We start from the raw sequence: 11,957 nt of genomic DNA on the forward strand, positions 1-11,957 counted from the left end.
CGGCTCAACCAGGCATTCTTCCACCAAAATGCACCTGCACTAACACGCATGTTTAATATCACCAGAGACCAAGTTAGAGCCATTGTCACTACATGCCCTGACTGTTAAAAATATTCTCTGCCATCTATTGGGGCAGGAGAAAATCCTAGAGGGCTTCACAGTTTACAAATTTGACAGAGTGATGTTACCCATTATGCATCTTTTGGTCACTTTAAATATAATACGTGTTTCAATAGACACTTTCTCAGGAGCAATCTCTGCCTCTGCTCACATAGGTGAAACAGCAAAAGATGTTATTAAACATTTCCTACAAGTATTTTCAACTCTAGGCATCCCACAAGAAATAAAAGCAGATAATGGGCCTGCCTATGTCTCCCAGAAAACAAAGTAATTTTTAAATCTGTGGCGAATCAAACATATCACAGGCATTCCACACTCTCTCAAAGGCCAATCAATTATTGAAAGAACACGTGTGTCTCTTAAATGCCTGCTAGAACAACAAAAAGGAGGAATAGAGATGTTATCCACAGTAGAAAGGCTTGCTAAGGCCACATATGTATTTAATTTTTTAAATAATTTCTTCATGGAACCAAATCCCCCAATTATCAGGTACTTTTCTAATACAATGCAGGCACAATTAAAAGAGAGAGCCCCAGTGTTAATTTAAGATCTTGAAACAGGCCAAATTATAGGACCCTTTCCTCTAATTACTTGGGGGAAAAGGTATGCTTGTGTTTCTACAGGTAAAGGACCTTGGTGAGTTCCTGCAAAGAACATTAAACTATATTTGCAGCCTCTACAGGATCATCAAGGAGCTCAACAGGAGGAACTCCAGGAAGAACCTACAGAAAAGATACCTTGATGTTGCAGAGGATAGATAGATATGATTGTTATCTTAGCTAGCCGAATGTCACTTCTACCCTTGGATGAATCCTGGAGTGAAATGGACTGTTCCATCCCACCCCGCAAGAGATTGTGGTTCATCCCGCACCTCTGTACCTGCCCCTAAAACAGAGTCTGTAACCCCATTGGCCCATGCCTTGTCCCAGCCCACCTGGGAGCCCCTGAAAAGGGGGCTCCCAGGGGCCATGCGGGCTCTTGGACTTCCTCCCTCCTCCCCTCTAGGACTCCCTCCCTCCCTGGGGCTTTCCCTCTCCTAAACCCTCCGTTTCTCTCTTCCCCTCCCCCGTCCTCCGAAGCCCGACCACGTGCTACGCCTGAGAGCACGAGGCTTGGGCATTCCTGAATCCTCCAATAAACCTCTCTCCCCAAGAGCAAGCTTCAGAGATCTCTGCCTCACTACACCCCAACCGTGCAGAGGAGAATACTAATCCCACACCTTGAGGCTTGCAAATAACCATCCCTCACCTCCTACCCATTGCGGATTAATACCACTAGTTTCTTAACTCCTTCAGCATTATTAATTTTTAAGTTTAATCTACAGGTTGTTCCACCAGACATGACTCCTAAAGGACTCCTGCACACTATACCCATCCTGATCGATGCCATACTCCTCGCTAAGACCTGGGAAGTTCCATAGTCAAAGGAAAATGTCTGAGTTACGTTAGCTAACATCACCAAGCAGGAAACCCTGTGTCTATCAGTAGTCACCTATGACAACCCCTTTTCCACCTGTTTAGTTGGGTTACCAATGGATGTGTGGCCACTAACCAAGTATGCCATCCATGTGTTGTGTCCCTGCAATGAATGAATTCACAATCCCATTGATAACACGGATTACTGAGCGTGGAAATTACTGCACACACCACTAAAACCCCAAGAATTTGAAATTCTGGGCTGTGTAAAAATTGATTTTTTGGTTAGATTTCATTATATTAAAAAGACTCCTGAATTAATACAAAGGATCACTGATGCCCAAGCTATAAGAAAGCAACCAAATACATGGTGGGATGTTTCCCCACATAACCCAGTCTATAAAAATGAAAGGATGTGGTGTAACTACACCTCACCCATATTTTCCTGGTCCAGTGATTCCCCTTTACAGTTATGATCTGAGACGTTTCTCATTTGTGGAAACAAAGCATGGCCTGCCGTTCCATCTCGCATCAGAGGCAGTGTCTTAGGCTGAAAGATTTAGCCGGAGGTGTGTATTCTATTTGCCATCTAGTAGAGGTGGTGCAGTTATCTTCTGTTAATTGGGCAGTTTTCTTTATCTCTTCTACAACCAATCCTCCCTCTGGGAAATATCTTCTGTTAATGGGCCATTGAGTCTCACTGCATGACTGATAAAATTACATCATCCCATTGTGAGATGCTCTGCTCAGGGGGAGGAGACAAGCATTCCTACCTAGATATAATCTGAGATTTAGAGCACCAGAGCAGCTCTTTCCCACTGGATTCCAAGAGGAGCAGCTGTCTTCTCCACTGCATTCCCAGAGGAAGACCAGGCCCATCTAGACCACCACTGGACCTTCAGAGGAAAACTACACCCTTCCACAGGATCATTGCTTCAACAGAACCACATCTGTCACTTCAGGAGGACTGCAGCCACCATTCAATCAGACTGCTACCAACACCCTGACCCACAGGGTGTCAGGTAGTATTCTGACTGTGTCAGTGGTTTGTTTTCTTTTTTGTCTGTGCTATTGCATTTGTATTTTTATTTTTCTTAGTAAAGAACTGTTATTCCTATTCCGAAATCTTTGCCTGAGAGCCCCTAATTTCAAAATTATAATAATTCAGAGGCAGGGGGTTTACATTTTTCATTTCAAAGAAGGGTCCTGCCTTCCTTAGCAGACACCTGCCTTTTCAAACCAAGACAGGCAGACCATGTAGTTTGGGGAGGTTTACTGTGCTGGCACATGAGATTGCCTTAATTTGTGATCGAAAAATTAGGCGTAAAATATTTATCCAGCAATTTGAATCAGATTGCAAAAACTAAATTAATTTTTGGAGTAAAGGAAAAAAAATAGCAGCCGCAGTATTGGCATCTGGAGTTGCTGCAGCAAAAGCTTTGAAAATGTTAGGCAATCTAGGATTTTGGCTGAGTAGGCAAACCAATGCCACGTCTCGGGCACTAAGTGAGCTACTAACAGACATTGACAGTATCAGACATGCTACCCTTCAAAATAGAGCTGCAATCGACTTCCTGCTGTTATCACAAGGACATGGTTGCGAAGACTTCAAGGGCATGTGTTGCATGAATCTTTCAGATCACAGTGAATCCATACACAAAAGCATCCAAATTCTCAGAGAGGGAGTCAAAAACTGCAAGTTGAAGATGACAAAGACTGGCTCAATGAACTATTCAAAAAATGGAATTTATCTGGTTGGGCTTTATCTTTGGTCAAAACGGATTTAGTGATTTTTGTAGTTATTGTTGTTGTGTTTATGTTGTTACCCTGTTTTATAACTTGTCTGTTAAGAGTTTTTCAGAAATCTTTAAAAAACATTTGTCAAAAGAACGGGGCAGATGTGGAAACGGAGCTGGCTGGGATAAACAGTGGTTTTGGGACTCAGTAGCATATACAGGAGGCATCAACCTGAGACCATGCGAAACAGGATACTGAAAAAGGGACATCTAGTCAGGTCATGGCGAGAAGAGTGTAGTCATGGGAGTCAATATGTTAATGGAACTATTCTATATTTGATCAGGTTTCTGGTTCCTGTTCTCACTTGGTTCAGAACGTGTTACAAATAAGGTCATGTTCCAAGTTTGTGTTCATGATTGAACCCCTGCCCTCAGATTACCCTTATACCTTGTTGCCTTTGTCATGCCCCTCCCCCCATCTTTGGATCTTGACCCTTAATTGTGCAGTTTCTACATTTGTTATTTTGCTATTAAAGTCTTTATTTTCAGGCAAGGCCATCGCACCCATTCCCATTCCTTTATTTTGCCATGTTCCCCTGGGCCAAGCCAGACTAGGGGTTGCAATGAGCGAAGACTGTGACAGAAATATAGCTTCACTGGAAGCAACATGCTATCTTCTCAACCAAGAAAGCTCACTTGTACCCCTGAACCATACTCAAGAGCACAGCTAGCTCAAGATACCTAACCTTTGAGTCTATATCTTTATAAATCCTAACATTCTCCTCCTTAGTTGAGCTTTCCTAAGAAACTAATGCAACAATGTCATGGTTTCACCTCAGCCATCAACCAAGTCCTACACAGCTGCTCTCTCACTCATGGGAGTGGGGAGAGGATGAGAAGGGTAAAAGCTAGAAAACTCCTGGGTTGAGATAAAGACAGTTTAATAGGGAAACCAAAAGCCACGTATACAAGCTAAGCAAAACAAGCAATTAATTCACTACTTCCCATGAGCAGGCAGGTGTTCAACCATCTCCAGGACAGCAGGTCCCCATCACACATAAGTCACTTGGGAAGACAAATACCATCACTCCAAATGTCCTCCCCTTCCTCCTCCTTCCCCTCACTTTATATACTGAGCATGATGTCATATGGTCTGGAATATCCCTTTGGTCAGTTGGGGTCACCTGTCTTGGATGTATCTTCTCCCAGCCTCCCATGCACCCCCAGCCCCCTTGCCAGCATGGTAGTATGATAAGTAGAAAAGGCTTTGGCTCTGTGTAAGCCCTGCTCCACAATAACAAAAACATCTCTATATTATCAACCCTGTGTTCAGCACAAACACAAAACACAGCCCCATACCAGCCACTGCGAAGAAAATTAACTCTGCCCCAGCTGAAAGCAGTACAAACAGAAAAGAAAATTCTTGTAGGACGCCACAGCCATAGACAAATGTCTGTGAGCACTGGAAGAATAATAAGGACTATGGCACAGTCTGTCATGGAAGAAGAAGGAAGCCTGGTAGAGAAAAAGGACAGTGCAGAAGAGAGTTAATTTAGAATAAGCTTTTGACAAACAGGTGAAAAAATAGTATGAAGCAAACACAAGTTCGTTCAACAAATTATCAGAAGCTACTTTTTGTATTTAAAAAAACCCAGAACTGACTAGGCCAAAAACCAGTTGCATGTGCATTATGAATAATGCCTCTAACATAGGTTTTACTATCAGATACTTTCTACAGTATTTACTCCCCGTTGGCAGAGGTGAAAAAATTCAACCTCTACTTCAAGAAGATAACAGACGAGGAAACAGACATTTTTTTCCTATGACATACAGAAGACTTTGCATATATTTGACTACAGAAATTAAATCACAGTATGTAAGAGGATACCAAGCTACCAGCTACAAGAAGAGCAAAAGAAAATTAAAAGGTAGTTTTCAGCAGTACCATGCAAGTACTGATAGGAGGGAAAAACCCAAACAAAGAAAGAAAAAAAAAACCAACCAAAAAAACCCTTACTTATCCTTAAATAAAAGCACCAATTACCCCAAAATTACTTTTTGCATAATTTCTCTTGATTTAGGAAAAAGTGCCTCAGGTGGCAGAGCTTTCTTAAGAATAAAAGTAATAATTAGCAACAGGAGACAATATATACAACTTGCTCAGCAAAAGGGGAGATAACAGAAAAAAGATAATCAAGTCTGGAGTATCGATGCAATCCCATTCCATTCATTCAACAGGGTTATTATTGCTGTAGCTTGATGAGCTCCATACAAACAGTGTAATCCACTACGGGTGTTAAAAAAGCAGAAAAAACATTTACATCTTGTAAAACAAAAACAAAAAAAAAAAAGGAAATCAGGTGTCTGTTATCAATCCAACTTTAAATTGAGGTGAAGTCTATAGCTAATTATTGAGGGCTTATGAAATTAACTCTGGCAAGATACTCAATGTATTTCCCTACTTTAGTTTTATGCTATTCAACAATTTCTGGATTTTCTTTATTACAGTGAGCGGATCCAAAGCCTGTGAATTGCCTTTAAGATGATTTATTAATAACAGTAAGTGGAAACATGGAAAATAAAACTTCACTTTTAAGGCTTTCTAAAAACAATACTCAAAGGAATATTTTTTTATAACTCCTCACAGATTCTGCATAGTGCTGATCAGAAGGTGTTACCAGCTCTGGAGGAACCACAGCTATTGACAACTCAAACTGTATTTATCAGTAATTCAGCTCATGGGCACTGCTACCCATAAGTTCATTCTTTCCCACAATGAAAACTTCATTTCCAAAAGACATCTTATTAAACATAAGGAGGCCTCAGGCTACCAGCATTTTATTCAACTTCATTAGGAGACAGCCTCTAAACTCCACTTATCTTACATTTATTTACAGACACAAGTACATGGAATTCATAAACAGTTCCCTGACCTACTCTTTACCAACATTTTTCCCCTAAAATTTTTCTTTTGCCAGATTATTTAGAATTGCCTCTGGCCAGAGCTGGCATTTCAAGAGAGCAAAAATCGGGAAAGTGTGCTGAAGAGTCAGGAGAATTACCAGCTGATAAGAAAGCCACAATACAAGAGAACAGCAGTTTCTTAACTGTACCTGGCTATCATGTCAAGTTGCTTCTTTTTACTTCAGAAAGTTTGACAGTACTATTATACAGTAATACAGTACAGTACATAGAGCACAAACCTCAAACTGGTATAATGGAAATGCAATTATTTCCAATGAAAAACAAATTATTGAAATGGTAATTGTTTCATCATGCAGACAGCTCATAAGTCTGGCACTTAGTTATTTCTAGCTCTGCTACTGAGAGTCTCTTGGCCTTCTACCCATTTTGGATGAATGGAAGTGAAATCTGCCTTCTCTTAAATAAATATTGAAATGCTAATGACCAAGCACCATGAAACAAGACATTAGAGCAGAAACATAGCCAGAAAAACCACTTATCCAATCAAGGTCTGGCTTTTTCCGCTCATTTCCAGGAAATTTTTAAGCATCAAAGCAGAAGAGCATTCTGCAGGATGCTACAAAAGTCTCACTGTAACATCAAATCCACAATCCACGTACATTGAAACAAAAAATGCTAGTCTGAAAGTCTTCAAGTCTTCAAATAAAAGTATTTTTTCTTTTGCCTTAGCTCCAGAAGAAGGTCCCTGTTCAGCCAAGCTAGCTTTCTGCCTTGTCTGCTGGACTTCTGACATTTAGGAATTGCCTTCTCCTGTGCCCTTAGGAGGTAATGTTTAAAAAGTGACCAGCACTGATGGACCCCAGCACTTGCAGAAGTGTTTTCCCAGGGGACTTTACTCCTTAGTTCCCTGAGCAGCCTGAAGTCTACTCTCTTCACATCCAGGGTTGAGGTTTTGCTGGCACTTTTTCTCCTGGCAACAGAGATTTTAAACTTGATTGCTATGTGGTCACTGTGGTCAAGATGGCCACCAATCACCAGTTCACTCACAAGACCAAGTCATATCAATGAGATCTCGGTATATAACTCGGTCTCATTATAACAAGATCAAGTTGTATCCACTTATCTCCCTAACATTTAGTGTTCAAAGCCTCTCATGATTCTCCATATTTACTCTTGGTAATTCAATCTTATTTTACCTGATTAATCCCCACCTCCTCCACTCTGTCAGCTGCCAGTGTGATCGGCTCATTTGTGAAATGTACACAAACATCCTTCCTATTTCTCTTTTATCAGTTAGAGCAGGGCTTAGTTTCTGTGTTGTGATTGCTCTATCGACCTTTCTCAACTGCCTTGTGGTTGGTATCAGGTTCCTTACCTTTTCCACTCCCTTCACAGTACCCAGTTTAATGTATCCACTCATTTCTCAGGTTGTTTGTGCACTTTGATTTCTACCAGGCAGGCAGACTGCATGCACTTATCGAGCGAAAGCATAAATGCCCAGGCTGTACTGCAGTACATATCATATGCTTGAATGTGTAAGACTATGGTCACTTTCCTCTTCCTGATTTCTCAGGAATCTCATTGCACCTTTTCATGTCAACCAGTAATTAAGCTAAAGAGCAAAGAGAAATAGTCGACACATTATAATTAATAAATAAAGTGCTTAAAAATTAGTCAGAAGTATAATCCTCATACTTGAGCATAAATACCAGCTGCTCAAACTCACATACTATCTTCCATTACCCCCATAGTCCCTCTTCCTAAGTCCGTACACAGAATACCAGCGTTACTGGTATATATGAACCACAAAAAGCACTATTTTATAAGCCTTTAGCAGCCACATAATCATTCCCTTTGGAGCTTCTTTTGCCAGCATCAAACTATGCTAGATCACTAAAGGTAAGAAATATTCAGAAAATTATGCTTAAAAATTATTGCTGTCAGACAGCTGAGTTCTCCACATTTCATCTCACTGTTTTGGTATCATACATGAAGGGGGGACAAGATATTTGGGCTTAGAAAACACATAACAAGTAATTTAATGACTCCTTAGAGCTTGTTACAAACCTATTTGCTCTGCAAAAGTGATGTCACCCTTTTCCAGAGTAGCAGAGAAGCTGCGCTGTTGTGACTGCCTGACTTTCAGCTCTTATATCATAGAAATAGTCATTACAGGTGTTAACTAACTGCAACCCAGATATTAGGAGCTCAAGGAGAACTCAGGCTAGATAAGCAACGAACAATTTGGAACTTTTTTCCACATAAAATATAGCTTCCCACAAGGTAAACAAAGAAGCAAAAAACTAGAGAAGCATAAAACTGAAGCAGTTTACACCCCTTGTTTTTCAAAAGTTTTTTTCGAAACAGCTAACACGATCTCACAGCACTTTACCGATGTCCCAGGAAAGACTAAGTGGCCAAAGTTATTCCAGGAGCTGTGGTGAGGCTTTCATCCGCTGACTCCAGGCAAGGTTAGAGCTAAAAAGCGGTGGCTAGGCTGGATCCCGCGGTCCCAGTACCAGGCTGGGCCGTGATGGAGATCACGATTACCGAAGCAGTCAGTCAGTACTGAAAGCTCCCAACAGACTCCCACGTTTCCCTGAAAAGCCCTCGGCCTGCGCAGGCCTTCCCGACCCTGATGAGACCGGGCCCCTGAAGTGTGCCCTCCCGCCTCCGCCAGCCCCGGGGTAGGGTTGGGGGAGTGCAAGGCCAGTATCCTCCGCTCCCATGGCGCCTCGCCGTCTCCCGCCCACGCGCAGCCGGGCTAACGGCAACGGCTCCGGCGCCCCCGCGACTGAGGCAAGGTGGCCCGGCCCTACAGAAGCGAGCAGTGGGTGAGCCCTGGCCGAGCCGGCCCCACTCACCTGGACACCGCAAGACCCCTCCTAGCCTCCACCCGGGGGGTAACAGCTGTGGCATGGGTGGCCGGAAGGAGCTGGGTCTTAGCCGCGCGGACGCCACTCCGCGCCCCCAGCGCCAGAAAGAATGTCACCGGAGGCCGCAGGGCTCTGCATGTGGCGTCACTTCCTTTTTCCGCCACCGCTAGAACAACTGAGCACTGCGCAGAGCGGCCGCCGAGCCCGCCAGCACCACTACATGGCGCAGAGCGGCCGACGCCCCATCTCCTCCCTCCCCTACCCTCAAGCCCTAAGGGGAGCGGCGGGTGGTGGTTAGCCAGTGGCGAAGTAGAGTGTGTAAAGCAAGCACAGTAGTCGGAGCGACTCACTAAAGGAAAAGAGCTGAGGAGGAAGGTGATGTGCCATTAGGGCAACATTGTAATGCATACATTAAACAGCCTTCTGATGTTTCTTAATCAGGGTATTTAGCTTTGCATCCCTGGGGTATATATGCTGCACAACTGCACAATACATTGCAGGTAGTGCTCTGCAATTTTGAAAACATGTGGCAGCAATCAATTCAGTATAGTTCCTAATTCCTGATCTGGACCTACAAATGTGTGGGAAATTCAAGTGTTAAATATGCATCATGCAACAGAGGTACCCTTGGAGGATCCTGATCCTCCACAGCCACTGCTTCTGGCACAGAATCAGTCATAGGGTTGGTAGTATAGAAACATGTGCATGCATCTGTTAAAAATAGGTTAGAAACAGTTGTAAGGCAGCTGATAATTGTTAAGCATGTACTGTTAGTTTGGTTATGGTATTGTAAATGCAGGCGAACCCAATGGGAAGAAATTATGATGTCTGACTCAATTCAGAAGGCTGAATGATTTCTTTATTATAACTATGCTAAAATACATTAATATACTATATAAAGGAAGATACTAAAAACTACAAACCTACTTGTTCTAACTATATCTCTAACCAACACAACTTGTGACCCTCTCGGGAGAGTCCAGACACAGGTGGATTGGATTGGCCATCAGGCTCAAACAATACTCACCAGAATCCAATCAAGCAGTCACTCCAGGTAAACAATTCTCCAAACACATTCCACATAGGAAAAACAAGGAGCAGAAATATAAATTGTTTTCTCTTTAATTTCTCTCTGTGCACCTCTATGAAAAGTCCTGAGAGGGAGAGAAATGTGCTTGCCACAGTTATGGTAAAAGGAGTTAAAAGTGTAGTTATAAGAAAGACGTACTCAACGTACCATAATACACCTAAGCAAAGTGCACCACCCCCCCAGCGAAATGAGCCAGCCTGGACAGAACTATAATGGGCCAATCAAGCACTTTAAACCTTCATGCAAATGAAGGAACCAAAAATAAACCAATCCAAAGGGATAAAAAACAGGATAAAAAGGGCCTTCTGACCCACTGAATTGGTGCTGCTCCACCTGGAACATCGGGGACATCGCTGCGCAAGACCCAGCGGCGGCGCTGCATCATCCTTGACAGGAGCACTCCTGCTCAGCCTGCAGGCTCCCTTGTTTTAGGCCTTTCTTTTTATTATAATAAATGCTGAAATCACTTTTAGTATCTGTGGAGTTGCGTTATTTGTATGTTTTATTATCCCTGTATTATGTATTGGTTTATTCCTTTGTACCCCCATGTACAAATTGGTTTATCCCCAGTTTTCCTGCCTTGTCCTCCCTTCCCACCTTTCCAGTATCTATCCATCACCCTGGAAGAGGCGCAGTCTTTCCCTTTACCCCTCCCAGGTGCCTTGTCTGTCACTCGGTGTTCCTTCCCATCCATCCAGAAGCTTCTACTCAGGGCACCGGGTGATTGGGCGAGGGCCTGGGGCCCCTTTCATATCCTTCCCCCATTACACCATGTTGTATCACCCCATCTCGGAGCCATTCCCTACCCCTATCCCCATTGGTTACCGGTCTTCCCCTCCCTTACAGTTTATAAGCCGGTGCAAGCACCTTGTGCTCGTTCCTGTTGGCTGGCACCGTTCCGGAATATTTGGCCCCGTTGGGCTACAATAAACTTGGACTTAGCCCCCAACAGGATCCACTCTTCATTTATCGCCGCGAGGCTTGCCAGCGCTGCCCGGGACCCACGAAGGCACTCTCCAAACCCCAGCTGGGAGCAGCGGAGGGTGCCTCCATTGCCCACTCTCGCCCCAGGAGGAGAGCTAGCCGGGGCTGAGAACAGGGATCTGGGGCGGGAGCGCGGCAGCTGGCGCCCAATGTGGGGCCTTTCCGTGGCGTTGGACCCCTTGTCTGAGGATTTTTAGGGTCGCGCAGACCCGAAGACTTGTCCTCCTGGCCGTCAGCTACCCCAGTGTGAGCAGACCCACGTTTTAGTGGGTGGCACTCCCGGGGACAAGACCGGCAGCTCCGGAACGCACCGCCGGAGTCAGCTCCTCTCGTGGTGAGGTTTTACGATTGGGCTTTTCGTTTCTTCCCTACCCTCCCGGACCCCCGGTTAGTAATTGTAGGGGTCCCTGGCACTTTCCCTGTCCTTTTTGGTTGGGGGTTTGTCCCTTTTTGGTGGGTTTCTTTCTCCCTGGGGTTTAGGGAAAGGATCCCTGTTTTTGGTGCTTCCCTTCCCAGGCGGGAAGCTATAAGGACTTGGGAAAGAGCGGGTGGGGCGGTCTTCTGTTTTTCGTTTTCGTTTCCCCAATCGTAAACTTTGCGGCACCTTTTAACATCAGGCAGCATGGGTGCAAGGCTGTCCGTGCCGCAGAAGAGCGTCTATTCCCAGGTTGTGGGTATCCTTTTAGTGGGGGGTATAAGAGTTAAAAAATCAGAAGTTAAACAGTTTGTCCGGTGGCTGTCGCAGACTTTCCCGGATATTTCGGCCGCCAAATTATACCAAGTCCCCTTTTGGGACCAGGTAGGGAGGGAG

General features: G+C 44.0%; 1 protein-coding gene across 1 annotated transcript in view; it reads right to left on the reverse strand.

Annotated features, from left to right (window-relative positions):
• LOC146763124 (protein ARK2N-like) overlaps positions 1–9,245 on the reverse strand; it is a 98,889-nt gene extending 89,644 nt beyond the window's left edge. Inside the window, exon 1 of the mRNA XM_085571115.1 lies at positions 9,061–9,245. The gene's annotated coding sequence lies outside the window, so the exon portion shown is untranslated. The remainder of the gene's footprint in view (positions 1–9,060) is intronic.
• Positions 9,246–11,957: the final 2,712 nt, after the last annotated feature.

Source organism: Lonchura striata, chromosome W (assembly GCF_050655825.1).
Source record: "Lonchura striata isolate lonStrDom1 chromosome W, ASM5065582v1, whole genome shotgun sequence".
NCBI classification, from domain to species: domain Eukaryota; kingdom Metazoa; phylum Chordata; class Aves; order Passeriformes; family Estrildidae; genus Lonchura; species Lonchura striata.